Source organism: Lontra canadensis, unplaced genomic scaffold (genome assembly GCF_010015895.1).
Source record: "Lontra canadensis isolate GAN:19392208 unplaced genomic scaffold, GSC_riverotter_1.0 scaffold14, whole genome shotgun sequence".
NCBI lineage: Eukaryota > Metazoa > Chordata > Mammalia > Carnivora > Mustelidae > Lontra > Lontra canadensis.
This window is the reverse complement of record NW_022631008.1, coordinates 14,220,117-14,239,178: the sequence shown is the minus strand read 5'-3', so window position 1 is coordinate 14,239,178 and position 19,062 is coordinate 14,220,117. Positions and strand designations below refer to the sequence as shown.

Sequence of the window (19,062 nt, the reverse complement as noted above, 5' to 3'; positions counted from 1 at the left end):
GGTAGGGTGAGAACAGTCATTTCAACATCTCAAAACCTTGTGATTTTGCAGTATGCAGTGAGAGAGTCAACATGTGTTGAATATCTACTCTGTAATATTTGAATTCCCTGCCCTCCAGAAGTCTGGATTCTCTTAGTATAACTCTTATCTTGGTCTTAGTGGACATAATTTGAGGTAAGAGAACAAACTAAATGTTCATTTTCTTATTCTTGGTTGGGGAAAATACACTAAGTAATTCAGCCCTCATTTTCATGAAGTCTCTTATTTACCTGTAGGTATGTGAACAATGTCCAAAGAGGTGTTATAACCATATAAGTGATACACATTCTACTGGAACCATGGAGGTCTTAAGGAGCTAATAGAGAAGAGGGTGAGGAGTTATAGCATCAGGAAACCTTCCTGGGGAGATTTTAAGAATGTTAAGTTGAAGAAAAAAAAAAAAAAAGAATGTTTAAGTTGTTGGAACTCAGGAAGGAAGGGAAGGAGGGAGGGAGGAACGTTCTTGATTTGGGCAAAAAAGGAAGTAGAAAAGACAAATGGGAGAATGGCACGGGATCTCTTCTGAAGTTGGGAAATGGTGAGTCTTGGGAACAGATTTTCAAGACTTTGAAACTAAAGCTTCTTAAATCTATTTGAGCTTTTAATACAAGCAGCTCTAAATGGGGTGGGGGCAGGCAAGAGAAAAATTATATTTCTCTAATCAAGTCACTTTTTACCTAACCTTATTCTTTTCTCAACATCATTCTGTCCTTTTTCCTCTTCTTTATCCCTAACATTAATATTTTCAAATACTTGGGGAATAACTTTGTAGCTGAGAGAGATCAAATGGCTTGCTTTTAATCATTTCCTAACACTCAAAGCTGTAAGAAAGGGGATGAGGACCATGTGATTTTTGTCTCAGGAGCCCCCGTCTGAGGGTTAATTTGGCAAAGATACTGGGAAAAATTTCCCTTTCAAATATTGTAAATCTTTCTTTCTTTCAAATATTTAAAAAACAGATCTATAATAATACATGATAAGAAATCTTAATATTAACAATGTAACCCAGTTGGATAGCATTTAATTTTTTTAGGTATAAATTCAGAAATGCTAGTATCAATATCAAGTAGACATTCTTGTCAAACTTCTTTCAAAGGGATTATATATTTCAACTAGATATATTCTAGTCAAACTTCTTTCAAAGTCATTCTGTAATTATACAATAGTTTAAGTACAGAATTTTTATCTTTGCATACTGGGGTTTTAAAAGATAGATTTAGAGATATAGCACTAACAGCACTGATATAGCAAAGAACTGATATATCTAAAAATAAATAAGTAGCTCAGAAATCCAGTGTCATGACCATTGTTCCCTCCTTTCAGATTTCTACTTAAAAGGATGTGAGTTTATTGGCAATAGTTTCCAAAAACTGAAAATGCCATTGCTTAGATGTTATTTTTTCAAACCAAGAATAATTTTGTGTCAAGTTATATTTTATGGTGAATTATTGATTAGAAGACTAATGCTGTGAGCAAAATATCCATTTATATTTTTACTATGCTGAGCAGAATTAATAGATTCACAAGAAATGTACTTGAGACAATGTCAAGCAGGAGGGAGGCAGGGACTTGATGTGTGGTATCTTTAATATGCTTTTGTTTGCAAGGCATCATACATCATTTATTCATGTAGTCAATCAGCATTAAAGGTTTTTTTTTTTTTTTTTTTTTTTGCAAAGTAATCCACCAGAAGTTGTGAACGACATAAAAGAGAGTAGATTCAAATCCTATCCTCAGAGAACTTATAATCTAGTAGGAAGGGTAAGGACATTTTATAAGTAACTAAACAGAAGTTAAGGAAGTGATGAGGAGAAATGAAAGACTGTAAGAATTTAGAGCAGTGGTTCTAAACACAGAGTGTACCTGGGAGCTTAAAAATTTCCATAGTGCACCCCTACCCCAAACCAATTAAATCAGAACTTCTGGATGCGAAGAACAAGAATAAGTGCTTTTTTCAGGTCCAAGGTGCTTTAATGTCCAATGAGGTTTGTCCAATGGTGGTGAACACCACCAATTTAGAGGAGACGGAAGAATGATGACTTTTAGTTAGGAAAAATCCAGGAACAAGTTGGAGAAGGTGGAGTTTGAATGATTCATGCAGTAGATATTATAGGTTAGCTCTCTCAACCTTGGCTTTACCCTCCCCGCTCAAGAGGTCAGGAAGCTAAAAATATTTCCTGGCCCCTCTTCAGCTGGTGTTCAGGAGGCAAATTTGGCTCTGCTAACTCAAACCATGTGTGTAAACTGGATGCTGGGAGGGAAATGGAGGATGTGTTCCTGCTACTGTTGATGCTGGCAGACTGTGTCAGAGCTATGTGAGTGGCTTCTACTATTTTGAAATGCTTGGGATTCACGTTGTCCAGGGTTCAGTGACTGGAGTTTTGGCTGTGAGAAACAGTTGTAATGGTATCAGGGGCAGCCGCAGCAGGTCTCTGATCTCTGGATTACAGAGCAGAATGGATGTAGAGGTGGGCAAAGATTGGTCACTCCTACCCTTGGTATTTTATAATACAAATATGACCAATGATATCAAATATTCATGTTCCCTGAGTCCCAAGGGCTGTATTAACCATTTTGTATGGATTATCTCCTTTACCCCTCACTTAATGCTCTATTATTATTATCCCCAGGAGTATCCCCTTAATGAAGAAACCAAAGCTTAGTGAGGCCAAGAGCACCTGACTGGTAAAAATATTGGATCTAGAATTCAAATCTACTGGTCAGAAGCTGAAGCCTGGGGTCTTAGCCTGTGCAAACCTCTCTTTCCCTGGAGATATGGGGAAGGGCACTTAAGATAGAGCAACAGAATTAGGGCAGACATTCATACTCGGATATATGAGGCAGGTATGGGAAGTGACAAGTAGTTTATTCAAAGTGGCTTACAGGGCAGGAGAAGGCAAATATTGGAAGACAAATTGGAGTTGAACATATTTTTTCTATAGAAAAGAAAATAACCACTGATGACTGAAAATAGATGACTGAAATTTTTTGAACTGATACTCATGAAAATTAATTTAAAGATAATGATAGAAAGGGTTGGAAGATGAACATACGACAAACAGGCAAATCAATTTGGATTCTACTTTTGAATATTCCATTTGGTCAACAAATATTATTGTTCTTCCCCCCCCCCACAAAAAAAGTGTGTTTTACATGTTTTATGGGGAACATGAAGGAGAATTCTTTTCTTTCTTCTTCTTCTTCCCCTTCTTCTTCCCCTTCTTCTTCTTCTTCTTCTTCTTCTTCTTCTTCTTCTTCTTCTTCTTCTTCTTCTTCTTCTTCTTCTTCTTCTTTTGAGAGAAGTAGAGAGAGAGGTGGGGGGAGGGCAGAGGGAGAGAGAGAGAGAGAATCCCAAGCAGGCTCCACACCCAAAGCAGAGCCCGACAAAGGGCTCAATCCCAGGACCTTGAGATCATGACCTGAGCTAAAATCAAGAGTGGGACACTTAACTGAATGAGCCACGTAGGCGCCCCAGGAGAATTCTTATTGAAGAAATAATGGCCAGGGGCGCCTGGGTGGCTCAGTGGGTTGAGCCGCTGCCTTTGGCTCGGGTCATGATCTCAGGGTCCTGGGATCGAGTCCCGCATCGGGCTCTCTGCTCAGCAGGGAACCTGCTTCCCTCTCTCTCTCTCTCTCTGCCTGCCTCTCTGTCTACTTGTGATCTCTCTCTGTCAAATCAATAAATAAAATCTTAAAAATAAATAAATAAATGAATAATGGCCAGTCTTCCAAAACTGACAGATTACATCATGCTACAAATTTATAAAACAAAACAAAGCAAAAACTATGAACCTCAACCAGGCTTAAAACACACACACTGAGGCATCTCAGGGCAAAACCACTAAAAACCAAGGGCACATAACATCTAAAATATAGGGTTAAAATATTATGTGCATTGTAACAATAAATTAAGAAGTTACCTACTTCCCAATAGAAAAATATGGAAGCTAGAAATGGGAAGATAAGGTAAAAGTTGCTGAAAGAAATTAGAAGCTAACCTATTTTATCCTCAGATAAAACGGTTTTTGATAATGAAGGTGGAAAAAAGACATTTTTCAGACAATCAGAAACTGAATATATCCAGAGCACACCCAAATTAAAATAAATACCAAAAACCACTTCTCAGGCAAAGAAGCATTGATTTATCTTAGATTGAAGCTCAGAGATGAAGAAAGCAGTAAAAAACAATTGTAAATATGGAGGTATATGTAAATAAACATGGCCTCTGTGGAAGAACTTTGGTTAAATAATTAGAAAATTTGGAAAAAATGGGAAACTTCTAAGATAAATAAAATATTAAAACTGATACAACAATATAAAATTATAACTAGTTGGTAACTATCAGAGAAACTGAATTTGTTATTCAAAGCCTAGGATCACAGTAAAATGCAAACCCAAATGGCTTCACCAGTGAATTTTACCAAGCCTTAAGAAATAGCACCATGCCTAATAAAGTATGCCAAATATTATGAACAGGAAGCATGTTGTGAGCCCATTAAAACTCTGATACAAAACCTGAAAACACGAATGAGAAAAACTTCTAGGCCAATTATGCTTATAATAAACAATAAATTTTGCAGTATACACAATCTTTCCTCAAATAATAACTAACTGACCCTAGTGATATGTGAAAATGTTAATCATATCATGATAGATTGCGTTTCTCCCAGGAATGCAGTTTTGGTTTAAAATTGAAAGGAGAATCACTATATTTCACCACATTTAACCAGTAAAACAGAAAGCCATGTAATTATCTTAGTAGATGCATTAAAGGCCTTTGATGAAATTTGACTTCAATTCATAATCAAAAACTTAGTAAACTAAGAATAAAAGGAATTTCTTTAATGTAATTTGAAAAATAGCAAACATATTTAATGGTGAATGCTGATAGCTTTTACTCTGAGATCAGAAACAGAAAAAAAAAATGTCTGTGATCATCACTTCTATTCAGTTTTGTGTGAGAGGTCCTGGCCAGTGCACTAGGATGAGAAAAAGAAAAATATCAGAATTGAAAGGGAACAAGTAAACTGTCATTATTTGTTGCTGACTGGTTTTATGTGAAGAAAATCCAAATGATTCTTTAATAAACAATTATAATTTGTAAGTGGGTTAATGGAGTTGCTGGATAAAAGGTCTATACGCAAAAATCTAATTCTTATAACAACAAACAGAAAATGAAATATAAAAAATTAATTGCAGGTAATGCATCCTCATAGATGAACTTTACAATATTGAGTGAAGCAAGTAGGTTGCAAAAAGTAAATACACTTTTATAAAGTTCAAGAACAGCCCAAACCGATTATTAGGAATGATAATAAATAGGTTAACATATTAAAAATGCATGTTAATATGTTAGTTAACATGTCATTAAACATAATAAATATGTATTATTCAAGCTATTTTAAGAAGCATGATGGTGATAAATACAAAAATCAGAATGCAATTTAAGATTAACTTCTGGAATTAGGGTATTGAGAAGTCGCAAAAAGGGTTTCAAATATATAGGATCTAGGTATTTACACAAAGGATACCAAAACACTGATTCCAAAGGATACATGCAGCCCAATGTTTATAACAAAGCTATCAACAATAGCCAAATTATGGAAAGAGCACAAATGCCCACTGACTGATGAATGGATAGAGAGTTTGTGGTATATATATACACAATGGAATAGTACTCAGCCATCAGAAAGAATGAAATCTTGCCTTTTGCAATGACATGGATGGAGTTAGATAGAGTATATTATGCTAAGCAAAATAAGTCAAAGAAAGAAAAACATATGATTTCACTCATATGTGGAATTTGAGAAATGAAACAGGTGAACATAGGGGAACAAAAAAGAGAGGCAAACCATGAAACACACTCTTAACTGTAGAGAACAAACAGGGTTGCTCAGGGAATATGGATGGAGAATGGGTTAAATGGATGATGGGGATTAAGGAGGGCACTTGTGATTGAGCACTGGGTGTTGTATGTAAGTGATGAATCACTATATTCTACTCCTGAAACAATATTACTATCTGTTAACTAACTGCAATTTAAATAAAAACCTGAATCTACGAAAAAATCTACACAGATCTATAGGAAATGTTTGATTTCTTAGACTAAGTTGCTATTGTACTTTGCATATATATTAGAAATATTCTTTCCTATATGTGAAATACTTTATTTTTTTAGAGATTTCAAAAAATGCGTTGCTGATAAATAAGGAGAGTAGTATATATTAAACAATCCTTTCTTATGTTTAAGAGAAATAATCTTATGTTTAAGAGAAAAGAGAAATAATCCATAAGGACGTAGTGATATCTAGAGAAAGGCTTTGCCTGCTGATGGTGGTCATGGAAATTGTCTAAACAGGGAAGATCTGGGATGCATGTTGACTGAATCAAAAGGGACCTGAGAGGGACCATTTTATTTTACTTTTTATTTTTTAAAGATTTTATTTATTTATTTGAGAAAGAGAGAGAGAGACAGAGAGCGAGAGAGAGATTGTGCACCCATGAAGGGAGGGGCAGAGGGAGAGGGAGAAGCAAATTCCTTGCTGAGCAGGGAACCCAAAATGGGCTCAATCCTAGGACCCTGAGATCATGATCTGAGCCAAAAGCAGATGCTTAACCAACAAAGCCATGCAGGCACCCCAAGGGGGACCTTATTAGATGCAAAAAAGGGGAGCCGTTGTCTCTCACACATTCTGTATTTCTCAGTACTGTGGAAGTGTGCAAGCAAGAACATGGTTACAATATGCATGAGCTTTGTGCATGAACATTGTGCAAATCATGGACAATTCTGTATGTATCTTATGACTCTCCTGTCATGGACTACAAGATTCAAAAGTGAGAGGGCTTTTCCATCTTATGGTGGAGTTGAAATGTACAAAGATATAATCTGAGTCTTCTGGCTTCCAGTAACATCTCTATTTTGGGTGTATTTTTGAGGAATTTTATTTATTGAGGTGGTTGAATTATCATATTTTTTAATTCTGACCATCGATTATAACTCACTTTGTTTTGGTAATAGCTTTTTGTTCCCTATGGAAGGGGGTGATAATGTATATAATCATCCAATTGATTGTAATCCTGAAAATAGAGGATATACAATAAATGGTATTTAAGATTACTTCTGTCTCTGATACATGATCTGCAACTTTGGCTAAATAGATGCAAATAATGCCATAACTACTACTTTTGCACACATGTAAAAGCATACTGCTCTTATTCAACGTTCACAGGGATTTCTGGCTTAATTTCCATCGGGTTATTCTAAGAAGCTTTGCTCAGTCTGTATGAATAAATCCATGGTCCTAGGAGAGTGTGGTATGACTATTTCAACTGCCCATTCAGGCTTTCTTTGACTCCATAACGTAGATTTGTTTCTGCTTTCCTTTAGGGAAGAACTCGGGGAGGAACTAAATCTAAATGGTGTAGGGAATAGTCAAATCCTCTCGGGAAGTGTTAGTACAAAATGATGAAGTCTTTGAGATTTGTGATTGATCTGCCAAACTTCAGTGGAAACAGAAACAGGATGAAGAATCTTAATTCAAACTATACTTAACTGAATTTATCTGTGATTTTCCCATTTTGGATTTTATTATTATTATTTTTAAAGATTTTATTTCTTTATTTGACAGACAGAGATCACAGGTAGGCAGAGAGGCAGGCAGAGAGAGAGGAAGGGAAGCAGGCTCCCCGCTGAGCAGAGCCCCTGATGCGGGGCTCGATCCCAGGACCCTGGGATCACGACCAGAGCCGAAGGCAGAGGCTTTTACCCACTGAGCCACCCAGGCACCCCTCCGATTTTGGATTTTAACTTGAATTGTTGCTCTGATGGCCAGTCAGGAGCATTTTGGAAACCTCATTGAACAAAATAGATTTCCCTATGCTCTGTGGTTATAGAAACCATCTACAGTGCCTTGTAAGATAATTGCCTACACTCCTGAGGCAACTGTTTCTACCATTCTCCTCTCCTCCCTCCCTGTCCACACCCTCTACCTATGTTTATTGGGTACCACAGCCTATCGATCCCATTTCGGAAGCATCCTTTCAATCTTCGTTTAGGCCCTTCTCTTATCTCTGATGGGTCATAGTGGTTTACATTGACCTGAGAGATTATTAAAGATTTTGTCTTCTATTGAGTGGAACCAAACACATTTCTACTACATGACTTGTTCTCTAATGATAAGCTCAATTTCCCCTAAGGAGTTCTAGAACATTCTCCACATGCTCAGGAAGAATCTTTCTCAGTCTCCTCTGATCATCTCCCCTCTGGGGAAAAAACCCCCAGTGACTCATGTTTTATTATAAAATGAAGTCTAAACTCCATTACTTAGCATAAAGACCCTTTACTACCTTGCTACTTTTCCCCCTCTCTCCAGCCCTCTCCAGACCCAGCACTGCCCAACACACCCTCATCTCATCTATGCTTCAGCTCCTGCCAGTGACTCTCAGGTCTTCTAATACATTACATCCATTTATTCTGTTGAGCATCTACCCAGGGCTTTTCTTCTGTATCTAATGCCCTCCTCCCTGTCACACTGACCTTGTCTGCTTGATGCTTCTCCTCATCCATCAAGGTCCAGTTAAAAATCCTTCTCTCTGTAGCTTTCTTATATCCCTCAGGAAAGAGTTGTTGCTCTCATTAGTTCATACATATGTCTGCTTTCTTTTTGCCACATTTTGTGACAGTATTTTTGTCCCGTATGTCTCTCTCTAACTTGTGAGCTCCTCAAGGAGTAAGGATGTTGCTTATTTCATTTGTGTATCTCAGGTCTGAGCAGCACCTCCGAATATGATTTATGACTGAAAAAACAAATGCCTGGAAAAGTCCTGGTCTCTGAGGGCTTGGAGTCCAAGACAAGTACTTGATGGAAACACGTATCTAAAGAGGATTTCTATCAACAGAATAAAGCATAAAGCCTCAAGTAGAAAAGAGCTAAGAATTAGTATGCTAAGTGTCTGTCCACTTGAGTAGTGAATTCATTTGTATCTGTTACCTCTGTGGCAAATATGTCAAAGGATGGAAAATGAAGGTGAGGGAACAGAAGGCAAACCCCCAAGGGCCTGTCTGTGGCAAAGAATGTTCTTTCACTTTCCCTGGGAGGGCAGCCAAAGAAGACAGCTGGAGGGCTCCTCCACTACCAGCTGAGGAAGATATCAAAGAAATAGCAGAAGTAGGTGGTTTATCTGCTGATATTATTAAAGAGGTTTTTCTCTAAACTAGGAGGACTAATACACTTCTATTAACAGTTTTCAAAAAAGATTTATTTATTTATTTATTTATTTATTGATAAGCAAAAGAGAGTGTGCAAGGGGAGAGGCAGAGGGAGAGGGAGAGAGCGAGAGAATCCTGAAGCAGACTCCCTGCTGAAGGTGGAGCCTGACATGCAGCTCCATCCCAGGACCCTGAGATCATGACCTGAGCTGAAATCAAGAGTTGGCCGCTTAACTGACTGAGGCACCCAGGTGCCCCATTAGCAGTTTTTGAGCTGTTGAATCAGGTACTTCAGTTGTCTGTTGGAAGTTACACCAGGCTTTTCACGTCTGTGCACATAGCATTTTGAGACAAACCATGTCTTTACCCAGATCAAAAGGTCTTTGTCTTCTGAGATCTCTGATGTTAGCTGTTTGATTGAGTAGTCACTCAATTTGACAAAGTTTAGGGAAGTTAAATGAGATATATTAAAAAGTAAATCTTCCAAAGTCTGTGTAAACTAGGCCAGATGGGGCAAGTATATGTTTTACAGCAGAAGCAATTAAAATGCACATATTTTTAAAAATATGAAGGAGTTAAGATAACTCATAAAGAAGTTCTACTTTTAGGTTTTCCTCTCTTCTCCTGGTTCTGAGGGTTGAGTTGAGCAGACCTGCATGTACTTCCTTAGCTGCTTTTGCTTGTAACCCAAGACAGAACATATTCAGAAGAACTAGGTTAGAAATCAGAAAGCTGTGGATGGTTGCACCATTTGCTTAAGCACTAGCATATTACTTATCCACTGTTGCGGAAACCATTTAACCTTCCAGGTCCTTATGTTCCTTAACTATAAATGAGAACAGTAATAGCTGCTCATGATCCCACCCAAGTATCAGCTGAGATGTAAGAATGGAAAAGTCATGGGTAAATCAGCTGTAGGTATACTTGACTTGATGGAAAATGTGTAATTATAACTAGTTCCCATTTTGAAGAAGGAAGATATTTCCCCCCCACCCCACTGCTAAACGCTACTTTTAAAAAACTCAACAATTTTTAAAAATAACTAAAGCCATAACTTCAGGCCATCAATCAAAAATAACCTAAAACTAGCTTCGTAGAATTGTGGTGGAATGTTTGATATTAGTCTCTAGGGACATATTTGCAAAACCAGTTTGTTGGAAGCTGAATGTCTTGTGTGGAAAGGTCAAATACAAATTCTCCTGAGAGCTGATGAACTACTCTCCCATGAAACAAAACAGCTGACCAGAGCCTTCCATCTGGTTAATTTGTTCTATGGATACTAACAAAGGAAATAAAAAATGCTTTGATGGTTTTCTTGGAGGGATTACATTCAGAATCATCTAGTTATAGCAGTTATTACTGAAATAGTGGTAAATAGATCATGATAATATATAACTATATTTTATCAAACATTATATTCTTTAAAAATAAGTCATAAAATATGTAGGTTTAATACCATCCTCGATTTCTTTTTTCCTCACTGGGGTGTAAGAAAATTGACTAAAGACTAAAGAAAAACAGTCCTTTTAAGATGAAACTGGATTATCTAAATCTCTGTCTATTCAGATCCCAATTTTCTGTTTTTAAATTCATTGTTAAGTTTGCTTCTGTATTTTGAGCACAAAGGAACCAGGAGCATTTCAGTAGGTTTGAGCCGAGTTTTCTCTTCCACTTCCTGCAAAATTACTGTTATTTCTGTAAAATGTGTATTGAAAAAGCAGATCTGTTCCTAGGTTGACTTAGGGTCTCCTCAAAGTCTTGAGGTTCTGATTAAGTGCAGGGTTTGGTAAACATAGGGACAGCACTAAAAGAGACATTTTATCTAAAAGTATTTAGCATAGGTCAGCACATGGTAGGGGCAGGGACTGAATGTTTCTTGTGTATGAAGCCCCCAAATTAACCCCATTTCCTACAGATGGAGTCTATGAAGACACTGCACATCTAATATAAATATTAGAAAGTATTTCCCTTGCCTTCTCTCTATGCTTTTTTGGAAAATTCAACGAATACTCTTTGGAGTAGTAATTGTATCCTCAAGGGTAGTAATTGTATCAGTTTGTTTTGTTATGTTGGTCTTCCTTTCATTTGAAGAACAACTTCGTCATACTCATTAACTACTATCTATGTAAACACTAGGAGCTGTTTTCTAACACTGGGTAGGGAGCACCCTTGATTCCTTTATTTAATCCTGTTTCTATCTGCCTCCCCTTGCATCTAATGACAACTACAAGCTTCTTTAGCAAGAAGCGGAATCTGCCATTGTAAAAACGAAGGCTACTGAGGAAGGACTGAATCTGGAATCTTGGCCATGTCTGTAACACACACTCATCAGCTGAGTCACCCCCACAGGGCCAGCTGTTTGAGCGCACGAGATCACATGAAAAATATGCTATGGTCTGGGGGATATACTTCATCAGAGAGAAAATACAATGTCTTTTGTACCTCTTTTTCTTTCCATTTTTGAGTTCAGTATCATGGGTTAGAAAAAGATTGTGAGTTAATCACTGTAAAGCCAAGATGGCTATTTTATTTTCCCTGGTGTTTTAAAATAAACTCTAATTTCCCTCCATAATTAGTGATGAGAAACTCAATCCTCACTCAATTAATTCATCTTAAGAGGATGTTCAGTGTAAGCAGGTTAGGTTAATAACCTGTTAATAACCATGGATCCAGACACTGTGCCAAGTGTGCCAATCTTCACAGTACAGTCGGTTCATCTGAACCCTATCAAATCTTGAAAAACTAAAAGTTACATACTCCTTATAATATAGGAGAACCAAACAAAAGAAATACTTCCTATTATTTTCTTTTAAACAAATATGTTTTTAAATATAAGAAATAAACCATCTCTATTCTGATAAAAGAGTATTAGAAATTATCCAAGAAAAGTAAGGGTGTTCTTTATTTGGAAGGTGAGCTATATAAAATAATAGATGTATTCTTAATCCAATAAAGCCTATAAAGTAGTTTTTTAAATCCATGACTTACCTAAATTATAACTCCATTTAAACAAATTAGTTAGGAAGAACTTGTAGCCATTCAACTAAGAGCAATAAATAAGATTTCATGATAATCACATAATTCTTTCCTGAGAATAAGCCAAGTCTAACCATACAATATATTGGCTTTCATATATCCTGGCAATACTTCTGTTGGTTTATGATCTTCAAATTCATAAAACACAATGCCGAAAGAAGAGTTCCTTTTTGAACCTTCTGAAACAAGGGCAGCCTGTCAAGTTCTATTTCACCTTGGGCTTAGAGCTGCAGACATTTCTGAATTTTAAGGTATATAAAGGCACATTTATAAATTATATTATGAATGTTTGATGAATGCCCTTTTTGTTTTTCTTAGATATTATTTATATTCTACCTTGTATGATAGATGCTCTGGAGGTTTGTTGTATTTCTTATAACCATAATATAAATATAACCATAATATAAATTCACTGAGGGCAGCCACTGTGTCTTACTCATTTCTGCACTCTATTTGAAGCCTAGTGATGCCCCATACTTGGTGGGTGATCTTTCAGAATGTCTTGGATAAAACTGATGGTAATTGTTAAAGATTTCTACGTTATTGAAAGTGATGATGGCTCAAGATCAGGAAAATAAGCTGTAACACCTCCAGTCTTAGAATCTTCTGTTGGAGGGGGCAGAATATCACACGATTCCCCAGCAACTAGAAGTGCTCATCAAGCACCCTTTCCTTGATTTCTGGAGGGGAGGCGCCAGATAATCTCTTTTTTCCTTGGAACTAAGAGGCCAAATCAAAGGATAACAAGGGTCCTATCTCTTTGCATGTCCACCGGCAGTTTTGCAGATGATTGTAGGCATGGAGTAGGTATTTGCTGTCTCTTTGGATCTTTTTGTTCTGTGTTCAAAATTAGTGGTACCTGCAGCTTTTTGACTCCTAAAGAGCCCATGGCTGGGAGGGAAGTGCTGGACCTTGGATGAGAGGAACTCTGCCTGGTCCTTTACAGACCTGGGAGGACAGAGTCCCAAGCACTTCTGTGAAGCCCTGCAGCCTGTTACTAAGGCCTGGTGTTAAGACATATGCATCCCTTGTCATATGCATGACATTTCTAAACTATCACCAAATTAATTAATTAATTAAATTTTTAAAAAAGATTATTTATTTGAGAGAGAGAGTAAGAGAGAGAGACAGACAGGGAGAAGCAGACTCCCTGCTGACCAGAAAGCCTGACTCAGAGCTTGATCCCAGGGTCCTGGGATCATGACCTGAGCCAAAGGCAGATGCTTAACTGACTGAGCCAGCCAAGTACCCCATCACCAAATTCTTAACTTTCAGTTGATTTTGGGGGACAGATAACAGTAACATTTTATAAAACCACTCAATTATTAACATTCTAATTTTTGGTATTTTGACAACTCTAAGATACATATATGGTAAAAAAAAAAATGGCATTTATATTTTGCCTTGCAAAGTGGAATATTGTAAATGATGTCCATAAATGGTGCTTTAGAGCAAATGAGATAATACATATCAATATATCTTAGAAACAATCATGCAAGTATATGCAAGTATAAACATTGCTGAAAAGGAAAGCATATAGGAATGAGAATAATTATAGGTGGAAAATGACAAAATTTTAAGAATATTTACAATTTGTTATCCTAGTAGAGTTGTAATATGTGGTGTTGATCAAAGCCAATCTTGGCTTCTTAGCAACTAACATTTCACTTAAAAAATACTTAGAGTCAGGGCACCAGGGTGACTCCATCATTTAAGCATCTGACTTTTGATTTCAGATTTCAGCTTAGGTGATGATCTCAGGGTCATGGTCTCAGGGTCATGGGACTGAGCTGTATGGCCAGGCTCAGGTCTGGGCATGGAGCTTGCTTAGGATTTTCTTTCTCCCCCGGCTCTCTTCCCCGCTCCATGCCCCATCTCTCTCTCTGTCTCAAAACACACACACAAAAAAACCCAAATAAACTTGGAGTCATTCTTGGAGAAACCACAAGACACAGTGTGATGAATACAGAAAAGATGTACTTTTCACAGTATAGTGAAATTTACTTTTCACTGTCTATATAACCCCTGTACCTTTTGAATTTTGTTCCAAAGGCATGTGTCTATTTTAAAAATTAAATAAAATCTTAACACAAATCAAAAGACTAAATATATTTTCATCTTACTCTCTTGTTCGTAATCATAGAATATAAGGCCTAGAAGAGATAGATTAGTTTCAACTCACTTTATGGATATGGAAACTAAATTCAAAAGGTAATACTCATAGTTACTTTCCAGAAAAATTAGGAAAAACGGAATATATCTTCCAAATAATATTTTGTAGGCACTTAATAGAAAATACCCATATTGCTAATCAAAATGAATTTTTAAAAATATCACCAACTATTTTATTACATCTGTCATTTGCATGAATCTTAACAAGTTTCTTTTTAGACTAGATTACTACTTTGTAATGAGTGACCATACAGGACCAGGTTGTTAAATCAATATGAAGAATTTTCTTTACGATCGGCCAAAATTGATTGCCAGTTTAGTGACCCACTTAAAGAATCTTACATTTACCACCATTTTGGTAATTTTTCACAATTTGTTTCTCAGCTCTGCTCTATGTGACCTTGTTTTCTCAAGGACAAAGAAAGTATTAACTTCCACCCCCCAATAAATTAGTTGCACAACCAGTCTTTGCTATAATAGTTTACTCAAAACAAACAAACAAACAAAAAACTTGACCATTAGATCTAGGAGGGGGAGGAGGGAGAGAAAGAAGGGAGGAGGGTGATCCCAGAAGAGAATTTTGGGAAACTCAGGAAAAGGAATCCCCTTTGGGTACAGTAAGATATTTAGAGATAAAGCCTCTTAGTGCCCCAGTCATTTTGATATTTGGCCTTCCCTGTAAAAACATGCTTCTGATCCAGTCCCATTTTGACAGAACCACTAAATCTAGGAGCTGGGAGGGGTTCTTGAAATTCCCTAGTTTGTTCCTCTCATCTATTAAGTGAGAAAAACTGAAGTTCGGGCCGGCACATTGTTTTTTAAAGCTGACAAAGTGGTTCCTGGAAAAGCTTCCACCGGAGTTCAGATTTCTGGCTGGTAATGGAAGCCATTTCATGTATATAAAAGACTGTATGGAGTGACGGCCTTGGTTACTACTGTGATGTTTTTCCAAAGGTGAAAAAAAATAAAATCTCTCCTTACTTGTATCTGGCACTCGAGGTTTGAATTACTGACAGGTGACAACGTCCCATGTGTAAGCAGAGAGGTTCATTCTGTAGCTCAAGCCGAGCTGCCATTAACTGTAGAAAACAAACCAATTATCCTCAAATGCAAGTACATTGCCCCTCCAACAAGGCAATTCAATTTCTGTTGGGTTTTGGTTCATTATAGCTATTACTGATTTACTCTGGAGTTGGGACGAAAAATCCAAAACCACATTTGGTTTTATTTTCTGGATCCTCATCTAAAAAAACAAAACAAAACGAGGTAGTGATGTGTGTGTATGTGTGGTTTGTATATTTGTGTGTATGTGAATTCGCGTGGGTATGTGTGCTGTGTGGCATGTGTGGAGGTGTTTGGGTTGAGAATAGGGGGTAGGTGGTGGAAGTTGATGTTAACTAATTTTTCCAGTATTTTTGCCTGAAGCAAAATAATCTTCTTCCTACAAGAATGTGATTTGAAAAGACACAAGGCAGAATTATATCCTATTCTTTGGTGATAACACTAATCAATAATTTCAAATTACCCTCTCGACAGTTTAAAATTTGTTGGTGATAGAGGGGGTGACAATTTGAGTGGTTGTATGGTGATATTTAAAACCAGCTTTTTTAAAAAGATTTTTTAATTTAATTTTATTTATTTGACAGAGAGAGAGAGAGAGATCACAAGTAGGCAGAGAGGCAGGCAGAAGGGGAGGAGGAAGCAGGCTCCCTGCTGAGCAGAGAGCCTGATGTGGGGCTCCATCCCAGAACCCTGAGATCATGACCTGAGCCGAAGGCAGAGGCTTAACCCACTGAGCCACCCAGGAACCCCTAAAAACCAGCTTTAATTTAATTTTTATCTGTTCTCAGTCTTAGAGATTTAGATAAAGTTGGTTTTCAGCATCTATCAAAGGGAAATGACCACAGTCAAAATGCTCACAGACTCACTGGGCAACTGTGGCTTACACCTACATGATGTGTTGATCTCAGGTGGCTCGTTCTAATTTTGGAGAGAAAGTAAACGGGAAAATCTGTTATCATTCCCTTGGAAACCAAATGTTCATAGTATTAGCTGACAAATATTGGTTATGATTTAGTATTATTTTCATTTTCACCCAAAGCTTCACACAGTGTGTGAATTTTTAAGGCCTGTCAGTGTGTCACACACACACGGGCAGAGAATTTCCTGCCTGGTTCAGGGCTGTGTCCCTGGCATCTAACACAGAACTTGGCTCAAATATGTGTTGAATGAATGCAGGAAGAAAGAAGTCAGTTGTCTGGCCACAGAATCTTAAAGGTTTAGAGCCAAAGAGCCACTTTCCTCCCATTTTATAAATAGAGGCCAACCCAGAGTCTTTGGATGACTTGTGTTTGAATCATGCTACTTTCTGTGACCTTCATAATCCAAGCTCGTTAGCATAGCATTCCAGATCTTTCATTTTTCACTTTAAACCCAACAATATCCAACACTTTTAACAGTTTTTTCACTTTTAAACAGTTTTTTAACAATTTTTTCACTTTTAAACCCAACAATATCCAATAGCTCTCTGAACACAGTGTACTTTAGGTCTGTGGGTTTCACAAAGAGCTCTGGAGTGCCAGCTTGGGCCATCCACGGTGCTTGGCAGTGAAGGTAAACAGGTCTTCCCTGTGAAAAGCTTCCACCCTGGCGTGGGAGAGAGACTCACAGAAAACTTCTTTACTCTGACCTTCCACCGGATGAGGAATCTGACTCTTAAGTTCTCATGGCTCTCGGTACTCTCACATACAGTTGGCCTTAGCTCTAGTTCATCATCTTTCGTACTCAACAGTAAACTTCAGGTGGGACAGATGCTCTGTTCCCACTAGACTCCTGGTGTCTGGCATCACACCACCATGTGCTGAGTACTCAGTAAATATTGCAGATGGAAGGAATGAGGACAGAAAGGAGAGATGACATGCAGAAATACTTGAACAAACACATGGGGTGCTCTGGAAATTTCAGGAAATTTCTAGAAAACTTCAAGAAAATCTTCTTCTAGAGCTGCATCATGAAGGTTGAGAAAGGCTAGCCTCTAGGAAAAGGTGGAGGAAGATTCCTAGGCAGTAAGGAGTCCACAGGACTGTGGAGGTGATGTGGGAGCATGCCCATGGGTGTGGGCGACAAGCCAGGGAGCACTATGATAGCCGCTTGAAAGACGACAGCTGCAGGGCAAGATTTCGACCATAGTTGAATAAGAAAAGAGTCATTCAGAAACTAAATATTTTTACATGTCAGAGCTTTAAAAACTCAGCTATACATTGCCACGAATATGTTTAGCCTGCTGTTTTGCTCTTTCAACTGAAGACCATACTTTGTAAAAGGAGGTCTTTGACATACACTTTTAACTAAAAATCTGACTCAGCATTTCCGCAAGTCACCTTGATGACTTAAAGTTATAAGAAGCCAGGAATGCTTCTTTGAATTAAAAATCATGAAAGGGAAAAAAAATCAAATGAGAGCTCTCATTTCCTCAGGTTTCAAAGTCCTCAGAAAAAGGACTTTTTCTTTTGAAATTATGTGGATAAAATGTCCCCACCCCACCCCGCCAGCTCTCTGGGCTCTCTGATTCTGTTACACTTGAGGAGTGACTTAACTGATAAGTACCTGGGCAAAGGGGGCCTCTCCTTTGTGAGTGAGGGTAACTCACTCTCTCCCCATCACTCTGATGGAAATAGCCAGTGCACAGGCTTCCACTCTGCTCTCCTCCCTAGACAGCCCAAGACAGCCCCTCAGCTCTGCCCCAGGAAGGCCACTGTCACTGCGGGAGCCCATGGGCTCTTCCTGCCCTGGCCTGGGAGGGGCAGTCTTTGGAAGAAAACCTTTTCCAATTCAACTTTAGTAACAATAAAATTGATAATAAGTTGATTCACATATGACACTTGTATCTACTTCTCAGTTGTCTTAAAACTTGAAAAGTAGAGATATATGATTAAGTGGCGCTTTCAAATCCACACAAATGTTGCAGTAAAGTGGTTTTATTCTTCAGTTTCTTTGTGAACTACGTATATGTGTATGTGGGGAAAAGGGACGAGAGAGAGACAGGAATCCAAATACTGCTTTTATTAACCAGGATGTTGAAAATTGGGATTTTTCTGGTTATGCTAACTTTGTAGTTTAAAACTTAAAAACAAAATGAAGGAATGAATAGCATTATTTTTAAGCTCTTGGCTCAGCCAAAAAATAAACAAAACAATAAATATTCTAATTACCTTGATTAGAATAACTCTTAATTCTTACTTTTAGTGTGTTTGGGAATGTGACTTAACTATTTTCTCTTTCGGTTCTAGTTTATAAGGTTTTTGGATTTCAAGTATCAGTTTCCTAGGTGCAGTTTTGGCAATGGCATACATTTATTTCTATTAATCAATTTTTTCAGGTCATTTGGGGTTTAATTGAATAACATCATAAGTGAAATACCAATATGTGTTTTAATAAATGATTTATGGTTGAGATGCCTGCTTCTCCCTGTCCCTCTGAACCTCCCCCCCACTTCTACATGCTCTCTCTCTCTCTCAAATAAATGAATAAAATCTTTAAAAAAATGACTTATGATTCACAAAGTGTTTTCATGTATATTATCTGAAACATGATTTTTAAACATTTTA

At 37.5% G+C, this 19,062-nt stretch overlaps 1 protein-coding gene across 4 annotated transcripts in view; it reads right to left on the bottom strand.

The window, feature by feature from the left end:
• Positions 1 to 19,062, bottom strand: part of FHL5 (four and a half LIM domains 5) — a 45,106-nt gene that overhangs the window by 18,307 nt on the left and 7,737 nt on the right. Inside the window, exons 2-3 of one of the 4 annotated variants that reach the window (XM_032858157.1) lie at positions 16,408 to 16,435; positions 15,472 to 15,534 (exon numbers count right to left, since the gene is read on the bottom strand). The exons of 2 other annotated variants lie outside the window; for them this stretch is intronic. The gene's annotated coding sequence lies outside the window, so the exon portion shown is untranslated. One more of the 4 variants, XM_032858158.1, reaches the window with a different exon arrangement.